This window comes from Mus caroli, unplaced genomic scaffold, assembly GCF_978045245.1.
Source record: "Mus caroli unplaced genomic scaffold, Mus_caroli_1 scaffold_11, whole genome shotgun sequence".
Taxonomy (NCBI): Eukaryota; Metazoa; Chordata; class Mammalia; order Rodentia; family Muridae; genus Mus; species Mus caroli.
The window spans coordinates 12057910-12072059 of record NW_028227266.1 but is presented as its reverse complement, the minus strand read 5'-3'; the positions used below and the strand labels follow the sequence as shown (position 1 = coordinate 12072059).

The following is a 14150-nucleotide window of genomic DNA, read 5'->3' as shown; positions in this document are numbered from 1 at the left end:
TTGTTCTCTTACAAGCCACTTCCCAAATTAATTGTCTACATTCTTTTGGTTGTGTAAACAATCCTGAAATATGTAAGTTGTTCTGAAAGCCATAGAATAGTATAAAAACATCAAATAAACAATCCTACTAATAGAGAGGCCAAGATAAGAGAAGCATGATTTCAATATCATTATGTGGCACACAGCAAGACCCTGTCATGTACAGACAAGCAGAAAGTGTATATGGATTGTACAATATTGGACCAATTTCTCCCATTACCAAATTAGAGAGACCACAAGATGACAGCCGACAAATTTATAGCTCCTCATATTTTTCAATTTCAATCAATTAGGATATGTTGGTAATATTAATTTTCACATTAAGAGATATTAAAGAAAAGTGATTGTTACTTCCTGTTAATTTTCTTGTTAGAGGTGGAATTATGATTGTGTGGGTTTGTTGAAAGATTACTTTCTTGCTTCTTCTAGGGTATAGTTTCACTCCTTGTGTTGGTGTTTTCCATCTATTATCCTTTGCAGGTCTGGATTTGTGGAAAGATAATGTGTAAATTTGGTTTTGTCATGGAATATCTTGTTTTCTGTGTCTGTGGTGATTGAGAGTTTTGCTGGGTATTGTAGCCTGGGCTGACATTTGTGTTCGCTTAGGGTCTGTATGACATCTGCCCAGGATCTTCTGGCTTTCATAGTCTCTGATGAGAAATCTGGTGTAATTCTGATAGGTCTGCCTTTATATGTTACTTGACCTTTTCCCCTTACTGCTTTTAAAATTCTTTCTTTGTTTAGTGCATTTGGTGTTTTGATTATTCTGTGATGGGAGAAATTTCTTTTCTGGTCCAGTCTATTTGGAGTTCTGTAGGATTCTTGTATGTTCATGGGCATCTCTTTCTTTAGGTTAGGGAAGTCTTCTTCTATAATTTTGTTGAAATTTTGTTGAAGATATTTACTGGCCCATTAAATTGGGGATCTTCACTATCTTTTATACCTATTATCCATAGGTTTGGCCTTCTCATTGTGTCGTGAATTTTCTGGGTGTTTTGGATTAGGAGCATTTTGTTTTTTGTGTTTTCTTTCACTGTTGTATCAATGTTTTCTATGGTATCTTCTGCACCTGAGATTCTCTCTTCTATCTCTTGTATTCTGTTGGTGATGCTTGCATCTATGACTCCTGATCTCTTTCCTAGGTTTTCTTTTTTTTTTTTTTTTTTTTTTTTTTTTTGGTTTTTCGAGACAGGGTTTCTCTGTATAGCCCTGGCTGTCCTGGAACTCATTTTGTAGACCAGGCTGGCCTCGAACTCAGAAATCCGCCTGCCTCTGCCTCCCAAGTGCTGGGATTAAAGGCGTGCGCCACCACCGCCCGGCTTTCCTAGGTTTTCTAACTCCAGCATTGTTTCCCTTTGTGATTTCTTTATTGTTTCTAGTTTCATTTATAGATCTGTATGGTTTTGTTTCTTTCCTTCACCTGTTTGATTATGTTTTCTTGAAACTCATTTTTTTTAATAGGTATTATCCTCATTTACATTTCCAATGATATTCAAAAAGTCCCCAATACACTCCCCCCCCAACTCCCCTACCCACCCACTCCCACTTTTTGGCCCTGGCGTTCCCCTATACTGGAGCATATAAAGTTTGCAAGATCTGGATTTAAAAGCATATCTCATGATGATGGTAGAGGACATCAAGAAGGACTTTAATAACTCACTTAGAGAAATACAGGAGAACACTGCTAAAGAGTTACAAGTCCTTACAGAAAAAATAGGAAAACACAACCAAACAGGTAGAAGTCCTCAAAGAAAAACAGGAAAACACATCCAAACATGTGATGGAAATGAACAAAACTATACTAGACCTAAAAAGGGAAATAGACAAAATAAAAAAACCCAAAGTGAGGCAACGCTGGAGATAGAAACCCTAGGAAAGAAATCTGGAACCATAGATGCGAGCATCAGCAACAGAATACAGGAGATGGAAGAGAGAATCTCAGGTGCAGAAGATTCCATAGAGAACTTCAGCACAACAATCAAAGAAAATACAAAACGCAAAAGGATCCTAACTCAAAACATCCAGGAAATCCAGGACACAATGAGAAGACCAAACCTACGGATAATAGGAGTTGATGAGACGGAAGATTTTCAACTTAAAGGGCCAGCAAATATCTTCAACAAAATTTTAGAAGAAAACTTCGCAAACCTAAAGAAAGAGATGCCCATGATCATACAAGAAGCCTACAGAACTCCAAATAGACTGGACCAGAAAAGAAATTCCTACCGACACATAATAATCAGAACAACAAATGCACTAAATAAAGACAGAATATTAAAAGCAGCAAGGGAGAAAGGTCAAGTAACATATAAAGGCAGGCCTATCAGAATTACACCAGACTTTTCACCAGAGACTATGAAAGCCAGAAGGGCCTGGACAGATGTTCTACAGACACGTAGAGAACACAAATGCCAGCCCAGGCTACTATACCCGGCCAAACTCTCAATTACCATAGATGGAGAAACCAAAGTATTCCATGACAAAACCAAATTCACACATTATCTTTCCACGAATCCAGCCCTTCAAAGGATAATAACAGAAAAAAACCAATACAAGGAAGGAAATCATGCCCTAGAAAAAGCAAGAAAGTAATCCCTCAACAAACCAAAAAGAAGACAGCCACAAGAACAGAATGCCAACTCTAACAACAAAAATAAAAGGAAGCAACAATTACTTTTCCTTAATATCTCTTAATATCAATGGACTCAATTCCCCAATAAAAAGACATAGACTAACAGACTAGCTACACAAACAGGACCCAACATTCTGCTGCTTACAGGAAACCCATCTCAGGGAAAAAGACAGACACTACCTCAGAGTAAAAGGCTGGAAAACAATTTTCCAAGCAAATGGCCTGAAGAAACAAGCTGGAGTAGCCATTCTAATATCGAATAAAATCGATTTCCAACCCAAAGTTATCAAAAAAGACAAGGAGGGACACTTCATACTCATCAAAGGTAAAATCCTCCAAGAGGAACTCTCAATTCTGAATATCTGTGCTCCAAATGCAAGGGCAGCCACATTCATTAAAGACACTTTAGTAAAGCTCAAAGCACACATTGCACCTCACACAATAATAGTGGGCAACTTCAACACACCACTTTCATCAATGGACAGATCGTGGAAACAGAAACTAAACAGGGACACAGTGAAACTAACAGAAGTTATGAGACAAATGGACTTAACAGATATCTACAGAACATTTTATCCTAAAACAAAAGGATATACCTTCTTCTCAGCACCTCACGGGACCTTCTCCAAAATTGACCATATAATTGGTCACAAAACAGGCCTCAACAGATATAAAAATATTGAAATTGTCCCATGCATCCTATCAGACCACCATGGACTAAGAATGATCTTCAATAACAACATAAATAATGGAAAGCCAACATTCACATGGAAACTAAACAACACTCTTCTCAATGATACCTTGGTCAAGGAAGGAATAAAGAAAGAAATTAAAGACTTTTTAGAGTTTAATGAAAATGAAGCCACAACATACCCAAACCTATGGGACACAATGAAAGCATTTTTAAGAGGGAAACTCATAGCTCTGAGTGCCTACAAAAAGAAACTGGAGAAAGCACACACTAGCAGCTTGACAACACATCTAAAAGCTCTGGAAAAAAAAGAAGAAAATTCACCCAAGAGGAGTAGATGGCAGGAAATAATCAAACTCAGGGGTGAAATCAACCAAGTGGAAACAAGAAGAACTATTCAAAGAATTAACCAAACAAGGAGTTGGTTCTTTGAGAAAATCAACAAGATAGATAAACCCTTAGCTAGACTTACTAGAGGGCACAGGGACAACATCCTAATTAACAAAATCAGAAATGAAAAGGGAGACATAACAACAGATCCTGAAGAAATCCAAAACACCATCAGATCCTTCTACAAAAGGCTATATTCAACAAAACTGGAAAACTTGGACGAAATGGACAAATTTCTAGACAGATACCAGGTACCAAGTTAAATCAGGATCAAGTTAACGATCTAAACAGTCCCATATCCCCTAAAGAAATAGAAGCAGTCATTAATAGTCTCCCAGTCAAAAAAAGCCCAGGACCAGATGGGTTTAGTGCAGAGTTCTATCAGACCTTCAAAGAAGATCTAATTCCAGTTCTGCACAAACTATTCCACAAAATTGAAGTAGAAGGAACTCTACCCAACTCATTCTATGAAGCCACAGTTACTCTGATACCTAAACTACAGAAATATCCAACAAAGATAGAGAACTTCAGACCAATTTCCCTTATGAATATAGATGCAAAAATCCTCAATAAAATTCTTGCTAACCGAATCCAAGAACACATTAAAGCAATCATCCATCCTGACCAAGTAGGTTTTATTCCAGGGATGCAGGGATGGTTTAATATACGGAAATCCATCAACGTAATCCATTATATAAACAAACTCAAAGACAAAAACCACATAATCATCTCGTTAGATGCGGGAAAAGCATTCGACAAGATCCAACACCCATTCATGATAAAAGTCTTGGAAAGATGAGGAATCCAAGGCCCATACCTAACCATGATAAAAGCAATCTACAACAAACCAGTAGCCAACATCAAAGTAAATGGTGAGAAACTTGAAGCAATCCCTCTAAAATCAGGGACTAGACAAGGCTGTCCACTTTCTCCATACCTATTCAACATTGTACTTGAAGTCCTAGCCAGAGCAATTCAACAACAAAAGGAGATCAAGCGGATACAAATTGGAAAAGATGAAGTCAAAATATCACTTTTTGCAGATGATATGATAGTATATATAAGTGACCCTAAAAATCCCCCAGAGAACTCCTAAACCTGATAAACAGCTTCGGTGAAGTAGCTGGATATAAAATTAACTCAAACAAGTCAATGGCCTTTCTCTACACAAAGAATAAACAGGCTGAGAAAGAAATTAGGGAAACAACACCCTTCTCAATAGTCACAAATAATATAAAATATCTTGGCGTGAATCTAACTAAGGAAGTGAAAGATCTGTATAATAAAAACTTCAAGTCTCTGAAGAAAGAAATTAAAGAAGATCTCAGAAAATGGAAAGATCTCCCATGCTCATGGATTGGCAGGATCAACATTGTAAAGATGGCTATCTTGCCAAAAGCAATCTACAGATTCAATGCAATCCCCATCAAATTTCCAACTCAATTCTTCAACGAATTAGAAAGAGCAATCTGCAAATTCATCTGGAATAACAAAAAACCTAGGATAGCAAAAACTCTTCTCAAGGTTAAAAGAACCTCTGGTGGAATCACCATGGCTGACCTAAAGCTTTACTACAGAGCAATTGTGATAAAAACTGCATGGTACTGGTACAGTGACAGACAAGTAGACCAATGGAATAGAATTGAAGACCCAGAAATGAACCCACACAGCTACGGTCACTTGATCTTTGACAAGGGAGCTAAAACCATCCAGTGGAAGAAAGACAGCATTTTCAACAAATGGTGCTGGCACAACTGGTTGTTATCATGTAGAAAAATCGAAAAGATCCATTCCTATCTCCTTGTACTAAGGTCAAATCTAAGTGGATCAAGGAACTTCACATAAAACCAGAGACACTGAAACTTATAGAGGAGAAAGTGGGGAAAAGCCTTGAAGATATGGGCACAGGGGAAAAATTCCTGAATAGAACAATAATGGCTTGTGCTGTAAGATCAAGAATTGACAAATGGGACCTCATGAAACTGCAAAGCTTCTGCAAGGCAAAAGACACCGTCAATAAGACAAAAAGACCACCAACAGATTGGGAAAGGATCTTTACCTATCCTAAATCAGATAGGGGACTAATATCCAATATATATAAATAACTCAAGAAGGTGGACTCCAGAAAATCAAATAACCCCATTAAAAAATGGGGCTCACAACTGAACAAAGAATTCTCCTGAGGAATACCGAATGGCTGAGAAGCACCTGAAAAAATGTTCAACATCCTTAATCATTAGGGAAATGCAACTCAAAACAACCCTGAGATTCCACCTCACACCAGTCAGAATGGCTAAGATCAAAAATTCAGGTGACAGCAGATGCTGGCAATGATGTGGAGAAAGAGGAATACTCCTCCATTGTTGGTGGGATTGCAAGCTTGTACAACCACTCTGGAAATCAGTCTGGCGGTTCCTTAGAAAATTGGACATAGAACTACCAGAGGATCCAGCAATACCTCTCCTGGGCATATATCCAGAAGATGTTCCAACCGGTAAGAAGGACACATGCTCCACTATGTTCATAGCAGCCTTATTTATAATAGCCAGAACCTGGAAAGAACCCAGATGCCCCTCAACAGAGGAATGGATACAGAAAATGTGGTACATTTACACAATGGAGTACTACTCAGCTATTAAAAGGAATGAATTTATGAAATTCCTAGGCAAATGGATGGACCTGGAGGGCATCATCCTGAGTGAGGTAACACAATCACAAAGGAACTCACACAATATGTATTCACTGATAAGTGGATATTAGCCCAAAACTTAGGATACCCAAGATATATAATACAATCTGCTAAGCACATGAAACTCAAGAAGAATGAAGACCAAAGTGGGGTCACTGTACCCCTTCTTAGAATTGGGAACAAAACATCCATGGAAGGAGTTACAGAGACAAAGATTGGAGCTGTGACGAAAGGATGGACCATCTAGAGACTGCCATACCCAGGGATCCATCCCATAATCAGCTTCCAAACGCTGACACCATTGCATACACTAGCAAGATTTTGCTGAAGGGACCCTGATATAGCTGTCTCTTGTGAGACTATGCCAGGGCCTAGCAAACACAGAAGTGGATGCTCACAGTCAGCTAGTGGATGGATCACAGGGCTCCCAATGGAGGAGCTGGAGAAAGTACCCAAGGAGCTAAAGGGACCTGCAACCCTATAGGTGGTACAACATTATGAACTAAGCAGTACCCCGGAGCTCTTGACTCTAGCTGCATATGTATCAAAAGATGGCCTAGACGGCCATCGCTGGAAAGAGAGGCCCATTGAACACACAAACTTTATATGCCCCAGTACAGGGGAATGCCAGGGCCAAAAAAAAAAAAAATGGGAATGGGTGGGTAGGGAAATGGGGGAGAGGGGGGGAGGGTATGGGGGACTTTTGGGATAGCATTGGAAATGTAATTGAGGAAAATACGTAATTATATATATATATATAAAGATGTATACACAGATAAATTCTTATAAATTAAAAAAAAACACGGATTTGGGATGGTGGGTAGGGTGATCTGAGGGGCTTCTGTGTGTTTTTGAGCTGTGACTGGGTCATTCTCTCTGCAGAGAGTCCACACAGAGATAGCAAGTCAGATGCAGGGCATCCAACAGCTGCTGGAGTCAGAGAAGCTGGTGGCTGAGATGTCCGAGGCCTGCAAGCAAAAGCACGGAGGCTGAAGCAGGCCGAAGAAGAAGCTCAGGCTGAGGTTGAACAGTACCCCTTGCAGAGGGAAAAGGAGTTCCAGGCCAAGGAAGCTGCGGCACTGGGGTCCCCATGGCAGCTGTAGCAGCGAGATGGAGGAGACCCAGGAGAAGATGGCCGTCCTCCAGAACTACTTTGAGCAGATCAGGGACCTGGGTAATCTCTTGGCCTCGTGTGTGACATCCGGCCAGAAATCTATGAAAACTACCACATAAATGGATAGGAGGCAGAAGCATCTGCTCTGTGGGTTGGTGGGTTGGCGTGGGATCTGCCCCCCCATAGAATAAGAAACCTGCACAGAGCTTGGGCTCTGCTCTAGAAGACCTTAAATTATTTTTCTATGCTGTTGTAGGTCCCTTCACTTTTTGAGAGTATCAAATCTAGCTTTTTGTACAGAGTTACTGCATACCTGATGATTCATCTTCTTACCTTATGTGTCTTTAAGGAGTATTTGTCACCTGTTTTCCTGTGTGTTACTTCAAGTAACAGGTCTCAGTATTGACTTTTATTAATCTAGTAGAAAAAAATTCTTTGAAGAAAGAAAGAGAGTAAATTGTTCCCTTCTACTTTCTTACGGGTCAGGGGCGTTCTCTATGGAAGAGCAGTAAAGAGCTGTTTGTAACTCTTATGAAGAAGCAGTCAGCCTAGAGTACTCCATCCTGGCTAATTTAGGACAGCGAATATGCTTGTTCAGGCCGCCGTTAGTGCATCCTAATGCCAACCACTAGATGCTAGGACTCAGCTTGTTATATGGTATTTGTAAAGTAAAAGTTTGTCTCGCCTTTCAAAAAATAAATTGAAAGAAAAATAAATTTAAAAGACAAAAAGGAGACAGAGTCTTGTTAAGTTGCCCAGGATGACCTCAAACTACTTGGCTCAAGCAAGTCTCCTGCCTCAAATTCCTGAGTAGCCAAGACTACAGATGTCTGTCACTAATCCTACCATAAGGCATTAAGTCCACTTAATGTTCTTTTTCTGCCTTTAAAACAATTTTCTCTTCACTTTAGTGACTGCCTAGGGACATTGAAAAGAAGGCACTTTTTTCTTTCTTTTTTTTTTTTTTTTTTTTGTGGTTTTTCAAGACAGGGTTTCTCTGTATAGCCCTGGCTGTCCTGGAACTCACTTTGTAAACCAGGCTGGCCTTGAACTCAGAAATCAGCCTCTGCCTCCTGAGTTCTAGGATTAAAGGCTTGCGCCACCACGCCTGGCTTTTTTGTTTGTTTGTTTGTTTTTTGTTTTTTTTGGGGGGGGGGGGCACTTTTGCAGCTGTCACTCAGTGAAAGCCGCTTCTGGGGCAGGAGGAAGCATTCTCTGACACCCTTCCCACACAGATACCTCCCCACTGCAGGGCACATTCAAATTGGCTAGCCATTAAAATTTATGAATGAAGCATAATTTATCTAAAACAAGACCAACAATGAAAAACTTGTAGATATATTCATACAGGCATATACTGTACATTAACTATATCCCCCTGTAGATATATTCATACAAGCATATGCTATACATTAACTATATCCCCTATAAATATATTCATACAAGCATATGCTGTATATTAGCTATATCCCCTGTAGATATATTCATACAAGCATATGCTGTATATTAATGATATTCCCCTCCAACCTCCTATTTACCCCTTTGTTGCTCTGAAAAGCTTTTACATTAATTTAAAATATAGTAAATGAATACAATAGCAAGAGGGATAAATCCAAGCACACTGAGATTTAATTTCTAAAATATCAACATTTTGTGATCTCAGAACTTCCCCCTTTTCCTAGTAATTTATACACATTTATATTTTTTAAAAATACAGTATACATTCAATTGCTGATTGTAAACAAAAGGTAAAAATTTGTTATAAAACACTTTTGGTGTACCCTAGGCATTTGATTTTAAATGCTTAATCGAGTGCTCATATTCACAATGAGTAAATTTTTAAAATGCTTTCCTGTATAAAAGTGTTCCTCCATGTTTTCTTTTCCTTGCTGGTTCTGTTTTATAACCATATGAAATACCTTTTAATTACATGCTGCCAATCAAAATCTTGGCACAGTGGGATCTTTTAGTCCCAGGAAAAAACATGGGTCTTTAATTACTGTTTCATTGTTTGTAACTCCACTTCTAAAGTACATTCTCACCGGCAGTCACAGGACTAAAAACAACCAAAACCTTACATTTCACATTCTTGCACTTAGCATCTAAATTACGCAGGACACAATGGTAATCAGAACGTATTGTTTCAATCATAAACCCCAGAGTAGCAGGAAATGTTGGTCCTAATGGAAAGAATTAATCAGCAGCGTTTCTATACTCCCGAGCAGGGAGATAATCTGGTCGCAGAGTGGCGTCTTTCAGAGGCGACTGTCTCTGGCTGTGAGACCCACTTCCACATGATTTCTTCCTAACGAGCCAGAAAGCTGCTTTAATCTTCTAGCCAGAGCCCTATGCGAGCACTATCAAAGGTAGGCAAAGCCTACTGAGGTTCAAAGCAGATAATGAGAACCTGGTGGCTGATATTAGACTGGCGTCAGGCCTGGAATCACTTTTGCTTGATTGAGCCGTTTTGTCCTCAGCAGTATTCCTTCTGTTCAGCCAGATTCCCTTCAGCCCCCATAGTGAGTGACATAAAGGCCCCCCTCCCCGAAGACTCTTGTCAGAAGTTAAAGCCCTCAAAGTAGACAGGTTACTTAATACCCAAAATCCACACAGCCAGGGAACTCTTCGGTACCATCCTGCAGGCTCCCTTGTCCAGGAGACCCACAGCTTCCACTTCAGAGCCCAGCTTGTGAAGATGCCCACTCTAGACAAGAACACCTACACCCCAACACCACACTTCATTTTCACTAGAAAGAACTGGCCAGAGAGATGCTGGGGTTCATTGAGATGTCCACAGCCTGCTTTGCGTTAGTTGGATTGCATTGCTATGATAGAAGAAATAGGGAAGAAAAGGCTTCTTTTGGATCTCACATAGTGTCCATGGCAATCGCAGGATGGGGCAGAAGCTCATCCATCTATCATGGCCAATCAGGAAGCAGAAAGAGCTAGACTGCAGCCAAAGGCAGAAAAAAACCGTCAAGGCTCACGTTAGGGGCCTCCACATCCCAAATGTCGCACACTGCATCACTCCAAGAACAGTATTTTTTGTGCCCAGTTCTCGGGAACCCCAGAAGAACACCAAGAATTGCAATTCCGATGTAAAAACAAAGAGAGCCTTTATTACACGCCTTTATTACAGGAGTCAGATTCGGATCGCAAGCCTTCTCCACAGCACAGGTTAGGAATGTGATGCCTGCGTCTAGGGGCTTGGAGTATATATGTGTATATGTATTAAGCTAGGATCCTCGAACTTTGGAGTTACATGACTGGGGAGGTGATAATGGGAGTTCAACCTTCAAACCTGATAACGTTTGTTCAGACAGCGGGGCAGAACCGTGCAGCTCTAGATGGACCTTCCTGGCCTGGGAAAAGTCACTTATTGTGTGATCAGAAGCTAGTGTATTTTTACAACCTGGCCTCAGCTTTCTAGGAACACTTAATTGCCCTTCTCCCATATTCCGGAAGTGAGCTTTCTAATATTTCTATTATTTTAAGGATAAAGGTCTCTGCTTCCTTCAAAGGTAGGAGCCACCTGCACTGGGGAAACGCTGGTTATCGATCAAATGGAGTATTGGCAACATAGAGGCTTTGGTATGGTGATTTCTTACTGTTCCCAAGGCTGGCATCTGCCCTCCCCCGGAAGTGAGAGGAGCGCTGTCAAGAAAGGGGAATTGCAATAATCCAGCACCAGTCTGGGCCCTCTCCAAAGGCCAGAGATGCCTATGAAGGGAGAGGGAAGGAGTGTAAACTTCTTTAGCCCCACACAGCAGGGAAGCGCAGAGGCAGGCTCCCTGTGTCTCTTTATATTCAGTCACACCAGTCAGTGGGAGAGCATTCCATATTCAAACCAGAACATGCTTCTGCTTGGTCATCTTATAATGCAAAATGTACCCAGGCTAACGTCAAGAGTCCATATAGCTTCCATACAGTTTCAATAGTTCTAACACTGACTTTTGAAAAAGTCCAAACTCAAAAGTTTCTCAGAGACTGACAGCAAACTCCCAGTTGTGATATCAAAGAGAAATTTATGCAATTCCAACATACAGTGGTACCCCACGAACATTCTCACGTTCTTGCTCTAAAAGTGAGGATGGGTTCAGTGTGGTGGTTTGAGTAAGAATAACACCCCCTCCCCGCCAACACCCCCCTTCTAGTCTCATAGATTTGCACGCTTAGATACCAGGACTTTACTTGAGAAGGGTTAAGAGGTGTGGCCTTATAGAAGGAAGTGAGTTATAGGGAATGGGCTTTCAGGTTTCAAAATCCCAAGCCATGCCCAGAGTCTCTTTCTTTCTGCTACCTGTGGATCCAGATGTAGAACTCTCAGCTACTTCACCACCACCATGTCTGCCTGTGTGTCACCATGCTCCTCACTGTGATAATGAACTAAATCTCTAAAACTGTAAGCAAGTCCCAACTAAATGTTTTCTCTTATAAGAGTTGCCTGGGTCTTGATATCTCTTCACAACAATAAAACCCTGACTAAGCCAACAAGGAAATATTCTACCAAAGCAAGACCAAAACTCAGAACTCCAAACACTAAATAGCTCTGGGGCAAATGGTAACATCACCTGTGATCTGAAAGGCTCAGGCAGCCCAACTCATCCCTGCATCCATGCCATCTGCCACACACATGTCCTTTCTCCTAGATAGCTCCATTCAATACCTGCAGTTCTCCTTAGTAGGCCATCCAAATTCCTGGCCTCTCCAACATTTTGGGATCTTGTTGTAACTTAGGAATCACGATCACAACTTCATCCATATCTAACTCAAGAGCTTCATACAGGAAGCCTTTGGTACAGCTTATCTGGGCTCACCAGCATTTCCTTCTGTAAACATGGTGCTAGCCTCCATGACTCTGTAGCTCTTATATTCTTTACATCTACAAGCCAGCAGTTCATAGACAATGCCAAAATCTGCTAGAAATGTGAGGTGTAGGTGGGTACAGTTGGACCACAGTTATAGTTGCTTCTGAGTGTCTATATTACTGAAAAGTATCCCCCCGGGTGGCCCTGTTCAACTAGGGCACACTTATGGCAGCACAATCCTCCAAATCTGCTTTCCTTTTACACCTAGAGCCTTTGATATTGCAATCTTGTCCTCAAGGTCCAATCCAAGGGATACAATTTATCTTTAATGGTGCTAATCTTTTTAATGACTATAGATGATTTGTTGTAGAAAAATATTTTAAAAATATTCTGGCAAGGGTTCCTGCCGGCCTTTGACAGTTTATGTTGCTGGATGAAACACACACACAGACACACACACAGACTTTATTTTTAAATATGCCTTAGGCAGCACAATAGCTGGGCAGCTGCCTACCCTCCATGCTGTTAGAATCTACTTCCTATCCATATCCCAAGTTATTACTTACTGCGTTTCATCTGGGTTGCTCTTAAGTCCAATTAGGTAGCACTCTGGGACATGTTCCCTAGGCCCCTAGCTCATAATGGTTCTCCTTTCTTCTCTCCTTGCTTCTCAATCTCATGGTGGCTCTCACCTTTCTTCCTTCCTCCTCATGGTCTCAAACCCAGGATCTCTAAACCCTGTCTATGTCTCTTCTCCCCAGCTGTTGGCTGCTGGCATCTTTATTTACCTATCAGAATTAACTGGAGGCAGAGTTCCTCAGGCTACATGCAGACTCCAAATCTTAGAGGCCAGCAATTAGCATTACAATAAACAGTAAAAGACAAAACCTCAACAATGATTTAGCCACACCATTCTTGTCTTCAGACAAAGTACACACTTTCTACATCATTTTGTTCTCTCTTCAGTATCACTATAAAGACTGAACACAGCCAGAAATAACCATGCCACAAACTGAACATTATGTCACCTTACAATCTCCTCTGTCAAATTAATTTAATTAATGAATAAATAATTTAATGAATTATTAACTTAATTCATCCTTACTAAAATTTTTGGGACATGGCAGATTGTAGCCACTTTCTCTGCCAGAATCTAACGTTAATGGCCTCCAACCCAGTTGTCAGTGAAGTCCTTATTCTGATCTGAAATCACATATGTACAGTCTTTACTGTTGTCATTTCTATGTGAATTCTTATCTTTGGAACTCCCAACAGACTGGACAACAGCTCCATCTGCTTCCTCTACAAACCAGTTTCAAAGGTCTAAAAACCACACAGCCAGGTTTATCACAGCAACATCCCATTTCTTAGTACAAATATTCCACATGATAGAAAACCTGACAGAAGCAACTTAAGGGAGAGGAAAGAGGTTGGCTCATGGTTTTAGAGAGCTGTCAGTTCATCATGGAAGGGAATACATGGTAGGGTATGACTTATTCATAGTCAATCAGGAAATAGAAAGTGCTAGACTGGAATCAGAAATAGGTACAAGTTTCAAGACCCACCCTTAGAAACCTGTTCTCACCAGCCAGATCCCATCCCCTAAAGATTCCACAATCTCCCAAAATAACAGAATTAGCTGGGATATATTTCATATTCAAGCCATACATACAACCTGCTGTGAAAATTGAGAATTCAACCTGTAGCAAGTCTTCTGCCAAAAATAGAGTAAGTAAAACAGAGACTATAAAGTCTCAAAATGAAAATCTACCAGATAACAGAGAGAA

At 40.5% G+C, this 14150-nt stretch overlaps 1 pseudogene; it reads left to right on the top strand.

Moving 5' to 3' along the window:
- The first annotated feature begins 7344 nt into the window (after nt 1-7344).
- On the top strand, nt 7345-7682 carry LOC110301436 (V-type proton ATPase subunit G 1 pseudogene; annotated as a pseudogene).
- The last annotated feature ends 6468 nt before the right edge of the window (nt 7683-14150 follow it).